We start from the raw sequence: 15607 nt of genomic DNA on the forward strand, positions 1-15607 counted from the left end.
GTATATGCAAAAACTTGAGATGCCATTTAAAGACCAAATCTGCAAATTACAGGGACAGAAGAAGGAGAGTCCTAGGTTAGTGGAATAGACTAAATCTTGAACTGTATGATAAAAGAAAACTCCAAAGTACAGAAAGGTGTACCCTGAAAGATACGAGAACTACCCAAAACACAAATAGGATATCCCACTCTCAAGGACTGGTATTATTAATTTAGTTGAAATGGTCATCTGGCCAAAAGCAATTTCCAGACTCAATGTAATCCTAGTCAAAATCCCCATGACATTCTTCATAATATTGGGTGGGGGGAGAACTAAAATTCACATGGATGCAGAAAGGACCTCAGATACCCAAGGTAATCACAAGCAAAAAGAGTAATGCAAGAGGGATTACCATACCAGGTAAGATGTTATAGTACACAGCTATAACCATGAAAACAATATGGCACTGTCAAACAACAACAAAACAAAACAAAAACAGGTATGTAGATCTGTGGAACGAAGTAAAAGATCCAAATATGAGTAAGCATAATTACAGCTGTCTCATACATAAAAATATGCCAAAAATACACACTGGAGCAAAGACAACATCTTTATCAAGTGGTGCTTGGGAAACTGGTTACCCATCTGTAGAAGAATGAAATTAGATCCATATCTATCACCTTGCACCAAAATCAACTGCAAATGGTTCCAAGACCTCCTTATAAAACAACCCTTGAAAGTTCTAGAAGACAGCATAGGTAGTACTGTCATGGAATAGATATAGGAAAAGACTTTCTGAATAGGACTTCATTTACTCAGTAATTTAGGCTGACAGTTGACAAATGAGACCTCATCAAACTAAAACCTTCTGTAGAGCAAAGGAAACAATTGATCCAGCAAAGAGGAGCCCCATAGAATGGGAAAGAATCTTAGCTAGCTACATATCTGATAGGATATGAATGTCTGGAACATACAAAGAAAACTCAAAAAACCAAGTCAAGAAAATAACCCAAGTTTTAAAAGCTGGCTATGGATTTGAATAGAGGTTTTAAAATAAGAACTAAAGATGGCTAAAAAATGCCCTTTAAAGTGCTCAATACCCATAGCAATTAGGGAAATATGAATTAAATCTACTTTGAGATATCCTCTCAGCACAATCAGAATGACTAAGATCAAGAAACAATTTATAACAAATGCTGATGAGGCTGTGGAGAAAGGAGAACCTTATTTACTGTTGGCAGCATTTCATTGGTCCAGCCAGTCTGGAGATCAGGATGGAAAACTCTCAAAAAGCTAAAAGTATATCTACTGTATGACCCAACTATACCACTACTTGGCATGTCCCTAAAGGACTTGTCATCCTACCCCACAAATATGTGCTCAGCCATGTTAATTGCCACTCTGTTCACAATGGCAAGTAAATGCAAATGACCTAAATGCCCTTCAATTGGTGTGTGGATAATGAAAATGTAGTATGTAAACACAATAGAGTTCTATTCATTTGTAAGGAAAGATGAAGTCACAAAGTTTTCAGGTAAATGTTCGAAACTAAAATATTCTTAGAAAGGTAACCCAGATCCAAAGAGATAAACACTGAATTTTTCTTCTTTGTAAATAGCTCCAAATGTTTAGATTTGAATATATAATCTGAGGTAACTTAGAAGCCAGGAAAGTAGAAAGGGACCAAAGGAGTCGGGAAGAACTGTAGAAGGGGCATAATTAAATAGAAGTAATATAAAGGGATAACTCTGCATAGCAGGGCCTTTAACTGGGGAGGAAAGACAGAGATTAATACAGAGGAAGGAAGAAGAGGCAACATTAAGGATGTTTGTGAAAGTCATAAGAATATATACTGTTTTATAAAACTTACTTCAAATATATATTTATTTATATGCACACATATACATACTATAGTGCCCCTCTCCTCTGCTTAAGAGATTGATTATCTAATAAAAACCCCACTGCCAGGCACAAGAAACCACCACTCAATTATTGGTCAGGAATACAAGATGCTCTCAAGCAAGACACTCTCTTGCCATTGCCCTTGGCTCCCAGGAATTGAAGGCAAGACCTCATTGCTAAAGATACCACACGCTTCAGATACAGGACTTAGAGAAACTGAACTGGAATTAACATGAAAGCCTCCTTTCTCAGGACTAGCTCTCATGTCACAAAAGGTGCCATGTGGGCTGCCAAAGGATGAAAGCAGTCAATAATCATAAAACCTGTGAGCCTCAGGGACAGTCCCAGCAAGATTTCCCCAATGGTCCAATTCCCCAATGGTCCAATATCTGTACTTTCATTTGGAAGTAATCAACAGTAGTTTAATTGGGCATAAGGCCTGATCAGTAGGAATTCATGCTTGATACCATAAATCTAGTCCACTGCCCATTGCTAGAGAAGAGATAGATAGCAGAAGACAACCTGCTAGGTTTCCTAAACTAATAAAATATTTATTCAAAATGCATATCCTTATACCTACGGATGAGTGCAGCATTTATCAGTCATCAAAGGATCTTCTTTTTGTAATGGATGGAGACCCACAACTGGTCAAAGTGCAGAGAATAGGGGACCACAGGATGTACAATCCCAACTGACACAACTACAATTCAATCCCCACACTTAAGACTCAGGGGACATCACAGAAGAGGTTGAAAATAAAAAGCAGAGGACTATAATACCTCCTGCTAAATAGTATTTTTTCGAGATGCCAAGGAATATGCACTAATGAAATCTCAACAATAGGGTTTTTTAAACAAGACCCAAATAATGACAACACTAGTTGACATGCCAACATGGACCATGGATGAGCGAAATTTCACCAAATCCCACTCCTAGATGAAGAGCTACAGGAAATCAATAGCCTCGGAGAGGATAATTAGTTTTTCTCTAGACATACAAGCTCCCTGATAGGCTACCCAGCCCCAAGTGGTCATTCATAAACACATATACATACCAGCAACATTGTGTGTGTGTGTGTGTGTGTGTGTATGTGTGTGCTCATGTGCACATGTGTGCATGTGTGTGTGTGAATACTATTAAAAGAAGGGTCATGAATTTGAAAGAGAGTAGGGAGGGAACAGAATACCAGAAGAGTTGAAGGGGTAGTGAATGAATGGAAATGATAAATACAGTACCCATGCCCACAACACTAAAAAAAATTTAAGCTAAAAAAATAAAATGAGAAACATAGAGTTGATAAGGCAAAGAGATTTTCATTTAATTTAACTGGCCACAATTCATAGTTGGCTTGTTTTCTGCAATATAGTTATTGCTTTTGCTATTTTATAAACAATAAAAATGACCCCCTCCCCAATTCTTGCTCTTCTCCCTAACTTGAAGAACTGCTCTTACATGTTCTTAATCATCTATAGCTTGTAACATACTGGCCACCATACACTTGGCGTAACAGACTCCTGCTGGAGACTGAGGGAATGAAAGGCAACAAAACTGAAGTCTGTGACTTCCAAATGTACAATGCCAGGACTCAGGAAGTCTCACTGGGATTCTATAAGTTACTCATTAGCTTTAAAGCACAAAGGGTTAGTGGGGTGGAATGTGATGAATCACAATTCAGATAGCCTCTTAGATGTGCATGTCTTCAAGGAGCAGGAGAGGACTACGCAGACAGACAATGGGTGATCAAGGTCCTGTTCCCTAAAACTGGAAAGTGCAGTATTCAGAGGATGAGCAGAAGTGCCCCATTTCTTCTGAGGACATTGTCACGAGGATCAAATTTCTGTGGTATGAGTACCCAGGTGAGTCTAGCACAGGAGCCCATGAGCCTGCTGCAGCTTGTTGAGCTCATGACTTAGCTGGGTGCTATGTTCAATACAAGGCTCCTTGCCGTGACTCCTGTGACAGGAAGATAAGAGTACACGGGACTGAGGATATGTCACTTAAGAACCTGTAATTTTCACAAAAACACTCTGCAGGGATCTGGAGAAAGCACCTAAATCCAAAAGAGAGTGTGGGATGCAGAAATGTGGGACATTCTCCTCTTTTGAGACACCTGATCCCTGGTAGTAAGGGTGCAGGCTACAGAAGTTCCACATCAACCCATCTGGTTGTCTGGTTTTCACATCACCTCTACAACCTACAACTCGGATCTACCTAAGAAATCCTGCTCACGCTGTCCCAGATGTCCCAATGGGGTTGATACTGGCTAATCTGTCTTAATTGGCTTCATTTCCAGTCAAATGTAGAGTAGGACAAGGGAGGGATCCCAGGAGGATTTCAGAAAATCATGTCATTATATCTAGAAAAGTTAAGGAAAATAAAATGCAGATACCCCCTCTCCCTGGAACCCACCTGTGTCTTAGAATAATAAGCTTTTCATTTCAGCAGGGAATGAAGCTATTTGTCAGTCTCAATGTCAAGAATGAATGCAATTTGAATTCTCCAGCCATTTATTTCAGCAATTCTCTATTCTTCAGCTGAAATAACTTAACATAGGAAATCGCTGTTCACTCAATGTAAAACTTGCAAACCTGGTTCCAAGAGACTTATTTCCTTTAAAAGATATGAACCAGGGCAGGGGCCGTTAGATAAGATGCTCTATCCATCTTGGTACAACGGCAGTGCCCAAGCCCACTGGACCACTTTTCTCTACCATCCTAGGCTCAGGGGAAACATCCCAATAGAACCTTCTCTTCACTTCATTCTTCATTACCATCATTATAATTGCTACCATTTCCTCATAAACATTCATGATTCATCATCCGTCCTGTTTAAATCTGATGGATTGATGACACCCAAATGGCCTGGATGTAAAACTTTCGATGACCGAGGCATTGAGAGAAAAAAAAATTAGAAACAATGATTTTTTTTCCATTTCGCTACAGACAAGTTCCTGTTGTAGACAGATGAAAAGGATAAAACTGGGCAGCAGTCTGCAGTGGAAACACATTCTGCATGGATGACGGAGAAGAATGTGGGTTCCTGGGGACCCACTAATGTCAGCTGGAGTCTTCTTGTCCACTGTCTATCTTTGAGCCGAACACCAAGCCTCAAAATTTGCAAGTGTTTTTATTTCACAAAGCTTCCTTCATCCTCTAGGCCTTCCACTCACTATCCTACTAAAGGAAGATAAAAGACACCATGCCGAAGCTCTGAAAAATGTCTAGTGTAAAGCCAAATGCTTCTCCTTGAAAACAGCAAGTACTCGCACATGATGTAGCACTCACTATCTGCCAGAGATGTCTGCCGTGCTGACAAATATACGTACTTCATGTATGGTAACTCATTTAGCCCTCATAGTCTTAGGAGGTAAATACATCAGTGCCCCAATACACGAAGCCAAAGAAAGGTCAGCTGCTCTGTCTGAAGACACCTGGTTTTGTAAATCATGGTACTAAAAATTGATTCACAGACATCTCTAGCAAAGCCCCGCTCTTAACCAGCACACTAGGTGTCCTTTCTCAAAACTGCATGTTGCTGACATTTCTAGACAACATTTAAAAACTGAGTGTTCTGAGCCATGGTTTCTTTGGACTTCTGCCTAAAGATAGAAGAAACAAATTAATAATACTTCCCCAGCTTTGGCATGCTGGTTCATATTTAGCTATTTTCCAAATACTGCAAGGGAGGAAAATATGTAAGCTTCCTTTTCAGGTATGCTTGTGTACTTGAATTTCCTTTGGGTGAAAGTAGGGAGTATCAAGAGGGACCAAAAAAGATTAAATGGCTCATGAGGAGAAAGGTCATGAAGGATGACATTTTGCATGTTCAGAGACATTGAGCGGGGCCTCAGCAGGACACGACTGATGCAGGGGAGATGTTGGTAAGTGGAAAGACAAGCTCTGCCAGGATTTGGACTTCAGAATAAAGAGTCCACAGGCAAGGTGTCTGTGACCAGTGGAGTACTCAGAGGAGTGGGCAATGTGCAAATGGCTTACATTCTGCCATCTTTCCCTCGAGTTGGAAGACTGTTATCCTAAAGTCCCTTCAATCTACTGACAAAGACCTTACCACTTCATCTTCCCAGAGTAACCCAGCAGCCTACTCTTTGGGCTCCCTTCTCACATACACAGTTCCTTAAGGAAACTCCCCACACCTGCTTGCTGGAGTTTAGCCAAGGTACAGCCCCAGTGTGATGTTCCCAGCCTCCTTGTCTCTCATGTAAGACTCCTGTCATCTCAGCTAAGAATTCACCTCTGCAGGTCATAACTCACCTCCCAAATTGAGTCTTCATATGGAGTCTGCTTGATTTTTTTTTCTTTTACTGAAAATATACTTTTTTTCATACAGTACATTCTGATTACAGTTTTCCCAATCCCTATTCCTCCCAATTCCTCCCTATCTCCCCTAGCATCCAGGTCTACCCCTAATTTGGTCTCTCATTAGAAAACAAGCAGGCATCTAAAGAATAATCATAAAACATATCAATAACAAATAAATCAGAATAAGACAAAACAAAGAAACAATAGCAGCAACAACAATGAAGATCCAAAAGAAACACAATAATATATAGAGATTAGAGACACACATGTTTGGTTGGACCACATGAATTCTCCTCTAAACAATAGAACCAGAAGCCATGCTATGTACGTAAAAAAAAAAAAATGAAGATTATACTATGTTCTGGCATAGCAGAATATCATTAGGAATTTTCTTTTGCCAGTTGTGTTTGGATCTTTCCTAGGTCTCTGGGCTATCCAGACTAAATAGATAAGAATAAAGAGATTTTTTTATTTCACTCCCCTCCTCCAAAAGAGGATGAATAAGGCTTTTTAAAAAATGCCCTTGGCTAGAGAGATGGCTCAGCTGTTAAAGGATATGCTCATAACCAAAAACAATGCCCTGACTTCATGTTATGAAACATAGAACCTTAAAAGAGGCCATTGGGCATGGGGCTTACCCTTAACAGTGAGACTCCCTTAAAAAAAAAAAAAACAACTAAATTTTAATTTGCAACTGTTATCAGTTGGATGTAGCTTTTGGTTAGGAATGGGACCTTCTGACCACTTCTTTCAGCTGTAGGACCCAGTCTGTTCCAAACCTTTGCAGGCCCTGTGCATGCTGTCACAGTCTCTGTGTTTATATGTGTGTCGGTCCTGTTGTGTCTATAAGGCTTTGATTCTTTGTTGCCTTTCATCCCCTATAGTTCTTATCTTCTTCCTGTCTTCACTTCCATGGAGTTCCCTGAGACCCAAGGGAAAGGATTTGATGATGATGTTCCTTTTATGGCTGAGTGTTTCATGGTCACTCACCCTCTGCATATGGTCTAACAGTGACTCTACCTGCTGTGGGAGGAAGCTTCTCTGATGATGGTTGAGCTAGGCACAGATCTATGAGTAGAGCAGAATGTTATTAGGAATCACTTATTACTTTAGGAGAACAGTAGCATTAGGTTTTCGCTAGGTCCCTGGCCTATCTAGTTTTGGGTTCTTGGCCACCCAAGCAGCACTGGGAATGGGTTCCATCTCATAGACAGGGCCTTAAATTAAATCAGATATTAGTTGGTTACTCTCCCAAGCTTTGTGCCACTATTACACCAGCATGTATTATAAGCAGGCCATTCTTGTAGATGGCAGGCTTTGTATATGCGTGGGTGTTTCCCTTTTTCTTTGGTAGTTTGTCGAGTACTTTCCAGTATCATGAATACTACTAGCCCATGGAGTGAAGGCTCTAGACAGGCACCAGCTCAACATCTCTGCGTTCAATGTAGGCGTTGTCTTCAGCAAAGGGGCCTTACCATCAGTTTGTGGAAAGCCACAATAGCCTTGGCAATAGTTCTTTGGAGGTTCCCTTTGGACAACAACTTGATTAGATATAGCCCATTCCTGGTACTGGAAGCTTCAGTTAGTTACAGGAGATGTCCAGTTGGACCTCTGTCTCCTCTGCTATTTGGTGATTTCATTTAGATTGCATATATATATATATATATATATATATATATATATGAAGTATCAACTGTATTCTATTTACATGTGACCTCAATTGGGCCTTAGTTTTAGTGGTCCCTCCCTGTCTTTCTTCCCTTACCCCTGTGTTCCCTCACCTTCCCTGTATGATTCTCCCATTCTACTCCCAAACACTTGCCCATCTATAACTATTTTCCCACTTCCAGGGGCGATCCATCCTTGCTATCTAGTCCCTTACTCTCTGCCTAACTCTGTGGTCATACAGATTATAGTTCACTAACCAATGAATAAACAGCTGACATCCACATATAAGTGAATATATGCCATATGCAAATATAGACCCTACTTGTCTTTCTATGTCTGAGTTACTTCACTCTTTTCGAGATCCATTTATTTATTTACAAGTTCTATGATTTTTTCTACTTACTTATTTTTTTTACACTCCAGATTTTATCCCCCCCATTCACCTTCCAACTGTTCCACATGCCATACCTCCTCCCCAGCCCCTGTCTCCACAAGGATGTCCCCCACCCCCAAGCCCCCACCCTACCTGACCTCTAAATTCCCTGGGGCCTCTAATTTCTTGAGGGTTAGGTACATCATCTCTGATTGAACACAGACCCAGAAGTCCTCTGCTCTATATGTGTTGGTGGCCTCATATTAGCTAGTGTATGCTGATGGTTTGATGGCCCAGTGTTTGAGATATCTCAGAGGTCCAGATTAATTGAGACTGCTGGTCTTCCTACAGGGTCGCCCTTCTCCTCAACTTCTTTCAGCCTTTCCCTAATCCAACCACAGGAGTCAGCAGCTTCTGTCCATTAGTTAGGTAAAAATATCTGTATCTGACTCTTTTCAGTTGCCTATTGGGTCTTCCGGAATGCGGTCATGATAGGTCCCTTTTTGTGAGTGCTCCATAGCCTCAGTAATAGTGTCAGGCCTTGGGACCTCTCCTTGAGATGGATCCCATTTTGGGTCTGTCGCTGGACCTTTTGGTCTTGAGGGTCTTTGTTTCCTCAAGCTTCTCTCATTTCCATCCCTGTAGTTCTTTCAGACAGGAACAATTACGGGTCAGAGTTTTGACTCTGAAATGGCAACACCCTCTCTCATTTGATGCACTGTCTTCCTGCTGGAGGTGTGCCCTATAAGTTCCCTCTCTCTACAGTCAGGCAGTTCATCTAAGGACCTTCCCTTTGAGTCATGGGAGTCTCTCACCTCCCAGGTCTCTGGTGCATTCTGGAGGGTCCCCCCACCTTCATACTTCCTGAAGTTGCCTGTTTCCATTCTTTCTGCTGTCCCTCAGGGCTTCAGTCCTTTCCCCTTACCTAATACCAGATCAGGTTCTCCTCTCCCCTACTGCCTCCCCTCCACTTTCCTTCCCAGGTTCCTCCCTCCCTCCCCACTTGTGATAGCTTTCTTCTCTCTCCCAAGTGGGACTGAGGCATCCTCACTTGGGCACTTCAGCTTGTTGACCTTTTTGAGTTCTGTGGACTGTATCTTAGGTTTCTGTACTTTTTTTGTTGTTAATATCCACTTATTAGTGAGGACATGCCATGCATGTCCTTTTGGGTCTGAGTTACCTTACTCAGGATGATATTTTCTAGTTCCATCCATTTTCCTGCAAAACTCAGGATGTCCTTGTTCTTAATAGCTGAGTAGTACTCCTTTGTGTAAATGAACCACATCTTCTGTTTCCATTCTTCTGTTGTGAGACATCTAGGTTGTTTCCAGCTTCTGACTATTACAAATAAGACCTCTATGAATATAGTGGAAAATGGGCCCCTGTGGCATGGTGGGGCATCTTTTGGATATATTCCCAAGAGTGGTATAGCTGGGACTTCAGTTAGACCTATTTCCTATTTTCTAAGGAACCTCCAGATTGATTTCCAGAGTGGTTGTACCAGTTTGTAATACCACAAGCAATCGAAGAGTGTTCCTCTTTCTCCACATCCTCTCCAACATGTGTTGTAACCCATTGAACTTAGCCAATGGATTTGATCTTAGCCATTCTGATTGGTATAAGGTGGAATCTCAGAGTGGTTTTGATTTGTATTTCTCTGATCACTAAAGACTTTGAGCATTTCTTTAGGTGCTTCTCAGCCATTTGAAATTCCTCAGTTGTGAATTCTCAGTTTAGTTCTATACCCCATTTTTTGATTGAGTTGTTTGGTATTTTGGTGATTAACTTCTTGAGTTCTTTATATATTTTGGCTATTTGCCCTCTATAGGATGTGGGGTTAGTGCAGATTTTTTCCCAATCTGTAGGTTGCTGATTTGTCTTATTGACTATGTCCTTTGCCTTACAGAAGCTTTCCAGTTTCCTGAGGTTCCATTTATCAATTCTTGATCTTAAAGCATGAGCCATTAGAGTTCTGTTTAGGAAATTTCCCCTTGTGCCAATGAGTTCAAGGCTCTTTCTCACTTTCTCTCCTATTAGATTCAGTGTATCTGGTTTTATGTTGAGGTCCTTGATCCACTTGGACTTGAGCTTTATACAAGGTGACAAATATGGGTCTATTTTCATTCTTCTACATACAGATAGCCAGTTAGATTAGCACTATTTATTGAAGATGCTTTCTTTCTTCCATTGTATATTTTTGGTGTCTTTGTCAAAGATCAAGTGACCATAAGAGTGTGGTTTCATTTCTGAGTCTTCAATTCTATTCTATTGATCAACATGTCTGTCTTTGTACCAATACCATGCAGTTTTTATCACTATTACTCTGTAGTAAAGCTCACGGTCAGGGATGGTGATTCCCCCAGCTGTTCTATTATTGTTAAGAATTGTTTTCACTATTCTGTTTTTTGTTTGTGTGTTTGTTTTTTTGTTTTGCTTTGTTTTGTTTTTTGCCTTTCCAGATGAACTTGAGAATTGTTCTTACCATGTCTTTGAAGGATTATGTTGGGATTTTGATGGGGATTGCATTGAATCTATAGATTGCCTTTGGTAGGTTGGCCATTTTTAGTATGTTAATTCTGCCAATCCATGAGCATGGGAGATCTCTCCATTTTCTGAGAACTTTTTCGATTTCTTTCTTGAGAGACTTGAAGTTATTGTCATACAGGTCTTATCACTTGTTTGGTTAGAGCTACCCCAAGATACTTTATATGATTTGTGGCTATTGTGAAGGGAGTTGTTTCCCTAATTTCTTTCTCATCCTGTTTATCATTTGTATAAAGGAAGGTTACTGATTTTATTTGAGTTAATTTTATATCTGGCCACTTTGCTAAAGTTGTTTATCAGCTGTAGAAGTTCTTTGGTAAAATTTTTTAGGTCGCTTATGTATACTATCATGTCATCTACAAATAGTGATACCTTTATTTCTTCTTTACCAATTTGTATCCCCTTGATTTCTTTTTGTTGTCTCATTGTTCTAGCTAACACTTCAAGTACTATATTGAAGTGGGCATAAGGGGAGAGTAGGCATCCTTGTCTTGTCCATGATTTCAGTGGGATTGCTCCAAGTATGTCTCCATTTAATTTGGTATTGGCTGTTGTTTTGCAGTAAATTGCTTTTATTATGTTTTGGTATAGACCTTGAATTCCTGATCTCTCCAATACTTTTAACGTGAAGGGGTACTGTATTTTGTCAAATGCTTTTTCTGCATCTAAGGAGATGATCATGTGATTTTTTTCCTTTGAGTTTGTTTATATAGTGGATTAGGTTAATGGATTTTTATATACTAAACCAACCTTGCATCCCTGGGATGAAGCCTACTTGATCGTGGTGAATGATGGTTTTTATGTGTTCTTAGATTCGCTTTGCAAAAATTTATTGAGAGTTTTTGCATCAATATTCATAAGTGAGATTGGTTTGAAGTTCTCCTTTTTGGTTGGGTCCTTGTGTGGTTTAGGTATCAGAGTAATTGTGGCTTCATAGAATGAGTTAGGTACTGTTCCTTCTCCTTCTATTTTATGGAATAGTTTGAGTAAAATTGATATCAGGTCTTCTTTGAAGGTCTGGTAGAATTCTGCACTAAATCCATCTGTCCCTGGGCTTTTTTTGGTTGGGAGGTGTTTAATGACTTCTTCTGTTTCCTTGTGCCATATGGGTCTGTTTAGATAGTTTACCTGCTCTTGATTTAACTTTGGTATGTAGCATCTGTCTAGAAAACCATACATTTCATTTAGATTTTCCAGTTTTGTTGAATATAGGCCTTTATAGTATGATCTGATGTTTTTTAAATTTCCTCTGTTTCTGATTTTGTTAATTTGGATACTGCCTCTCATGCCCTTTAGTGGTTTGGCTAGGGGCTTATCTATCTTGTTGATTCTCTCAAAGAACCACCTTTTGGTTTTGCTGATTCTTTGTATTGTTTTCTTTGTTTCTATTTGGTTGATTTCAGCCCTGAGTTTTACTCTTTCCTGCCTTCTACTCCTCTTGGGTAAGTTTGCTTCATTTTGTTCTAGAGCCTCAGGTGTGCTGGTAAATTGTTAGTGTAGGCTCTCTCCAGTTTCTTTACCAGGGCACTTAGTGCTATGAAATTTCCTCTTAGCACTGTTTTCATTGTGTCCTATAAGTTTGGATATGATGTGTCAACATTTTCACTAAATTCCAGGAAGTCTTTAATTCTTTCTTTATTTCTTCCCTGACCAAGATATCATTGAGTAAAGAGTTGTTCAGTTTCTACATGTATGTGGGATTTCTGTAGTTTTCACTGTTATTGAAGACCAGTCTTATGCCATGGTGATCTGATAGGATGCATGGTATTATTTCAATCTTCTTTTATTTGTTAAGGGTTGCTTTGTGACAAATTATATGGTCAGTTTTGGAGAAGATACCATGAGGTGCTGAGAAGAGGGTGTATTCTTTTTTTTCCCATGGTCTTAAGGCATTTATTTTAGAAAGGAGAGAGAGAGAGAGAGAGAGAGAGAGAAAGGAAGAGGAAGAAGAGGGGAAGAGATAGAGGAAGAGAGAGAGGAAGAGAGAGAGAAGAAGAGAGAGAGAGGGAGAGAGAGGAAGAGAGAGAGGGAGAGAGAGAGGGCGAGAGAGAGGAAGAGAGAGACACAGAGAGAGACACAGAGAGAGAGGAAGAGAGAGACACAGAGAGAGACAGAGAGAGAGAGAGAGAGAGAGAGAGAGAGAGAGAGAGAGAGAGAGAGAGAGAGAAAGGAGATAGAAAAGTAGAGGCCAGCCATGGTCAGGAGGAGAGGGGGAAGGGAGGAGGAGAAGTGAGAGTAAAGACAAGAAGTTAAGAGGTTGAGAAAAGGTGTATTCTTTTGTTTTAGGGTAAGATGTTCTGTAGATATCTGTTAAATCCATTTGGTTCATAACCTTTCTTAGTTTCACTTAGTTTGCTTAGTTTCTGTTTCAATGACCTGTCCGTTGGTGAGAGTGGGGTGTTGAAATCTCCCACTATTATTGTGTGGGGTTCAATGTATGTTTTGAGCTTTAGTGACATTTCTTTTATGAATTTGGGTGCTCTTGCATTTTGGGCATAGATGTTCAGAATTGAGACATTCTCTTGGTGGATTTTCCCCTAGATGAATATGAAGTGTCCTTCTTCATCACAATTGATAACTTTTGTTGAAAGTCTATTTTATTGGATATTAGAATGGCAACTCCTGCTTGCTTATTGGAACCATTTGCTTGGAAGACCTTTTTCCATCCTTTTGTGCTGAGATAGTGCCTGTCTTTGTTATTGAAGTGTTGTTTCTTGTATGTAGCAAAATTCTGGATCTTGTTTGCATATCCAGTCTGTTAGCTTATGTCTTTTTATAGGTGAGTTGAGTCCATTAATAATGAGAGATATTAAAGAGAGATGACTGCTGGTTCCTGATATGTTTGTTTTTGTAGATGGCTTTATGTGCTTGTGGCTCTCTGCTTTTGGCTTTGTTGTGGGATGCTTAATATCTTGTCCTTCCTTTGATGCAGGTACCTTCCATGTGTTGGAGTTTTCTTCCAGAATCCTTTGTAGGACTGGGTTGGTAGATAGATACTGTTTGAATTTGATTTTGTCCTGGAATATTTTGGTTTCTCCATCTATGTTGATTGACAGTTTTGCTGGATATAGTAGCCTGGGCTGGTATTTGATTGTCTTAGAGTCTGTATGACCTCTGAGCAGGCTCTTCTGGCTTTCACAGTCTCTGTTGAGGAGTCTGGTGTAATTCTGATAGATTTAACTTTTATGTTCCTTGGCCTTTTCCCTTGCAGCTTTTAATATTCTTTCTTTGTTCTGTGCATTTAGTGTTTTGATAATTATGTGATGAGATGATTTTCTTTTCTGGCTTCATTATTTGGTGTTCTATAGGCTTCTTTTACCTTTATTGCCTTCTCTTTCTTTAGGTTGGGGAAATTTTCTTCTATGATTTTGTTGAAGACATTTTCAGGTACTTTGAGCTGGGAATCTTCGTTCTCCTATATTTCAATTATTCTTAGATTTGGTCTTTTCATTGTGTCCTGAATTTCCTGGATGCTTTGGGTTAGGAGTTTTTAATGTTTTGAATTTTCTTTAACAGTTGTGTCAATCTCTTCTGCCCTATCTTCTATGCCTGAGATTCTCTCGTCTATCTCTTGTATTCGGTTGGTAATACTTACATCTGTAATTCCTGACCCCCTTCCTAGGTTTTCCATTTCCACGTTTGCCTCCATTTGTGTTTTCTTTATTGCTTCTACTTCCACTTTTAGGTCTTTCATCGCTTTATTCAATTCTTTCACCTGTTTACCTGTGTTTTCCTGTATTTCTTTTAGTGAATTAGTGATATCATCCTTAAAGGACTCTATTATCTTCATGAGATAGGATTTTAGGACAGATTCCTGATTTTCAGGTGTGTTAGTGTATTCAGGGCTTGCTGTGGTGGGAGAACTGGGTTCTAACGATTCCCATGTATTTTGGCTTCTGTTGCTTATGGTCTTGTGCTTGCCTTTCACCATCTGGATATTCCTGGTGTTTGTCTGGGTGACTGTCTGGCATATGCCTCATTTGTCCCTGGATTGCTTCAAGTCTCCTGGTAGGCCTGCAGCCCTGTTTGTATCAGACCACCTGTGGAGTATGTATTCCAACTGGGGGCTCTTCACAGGAGCAGAGAAGCTGCTGATCTGTTGCCCTGGCTGAAGTAGGTCTCCTGGGAGGCCTTCAGACTGTTGGGTCTTCAGTGAAGCAGTCAAGCTGTTGTCCAACTGCCCTGAGTGCAGCTGATCCTCAACTACTCTGAGTGCAGAGGATTCTCAACTGCTCAACTGCTCTGAGTGCAGTGGGGTCCTCAACTGCTCTGAGTGCAGCAGGTCCTCAAGAATGGATCTGGATATGGTATCTTCGCAGGAGCAGACCAACTAGGAGTCTGCTCCAGCAGAAAGGACAGGGTAGAAGGGCCTGATTTTATTTTTTTAACAGCTGAGTAATGTTCCATTGTGTAAATGTACCACATTTTCTTTATTCATTCATCTGTTGATGGACATATAGTCTCCCTTCAATTTCTGGCTATTATGAATAGAACAACAATGAACATGGTTGAGCAAGTGTCTCTGTGGTAGGATGAAGCATTCTTAGCATATATGCCCAACATCTGTACAGGTGGATCTTGAGGTAAATAGATCCTCATCTTCCAGAGGAACTGCCACACTTTCTTCTATAATGTCTATAAAAGTTTATGCTCCCACCAGAAATGAATGAGTGTTCCTCTTACTCCTCATTCTTACCAGCAAACTTGTCATTTATTTTATTGATCTTAGCCATTGTTACTGATGTAAGATGAAATCTCAGAGAAGATGATTGAATTTCCCTAATCACTAAGGATGTTGAACATTTCTTTAAATGTTTCTCAG

Source organism: Mastomys coucha, unplaced genomic scaffold, assembly GCF_008632895.1.
Source record: "Mastomys coucha isolate ucsf_1 unplaced genomic scaffold, UCSF_Mcou_1 pScaffold23, whole genome shotgun sequence".
Taxonomy (NCBI): domain Eukaryota; kingdom Metazoa; phylum Chordata; class Mammalia; order Rodentia; family Muridae; genus Mastomys; species Mastomys coucha.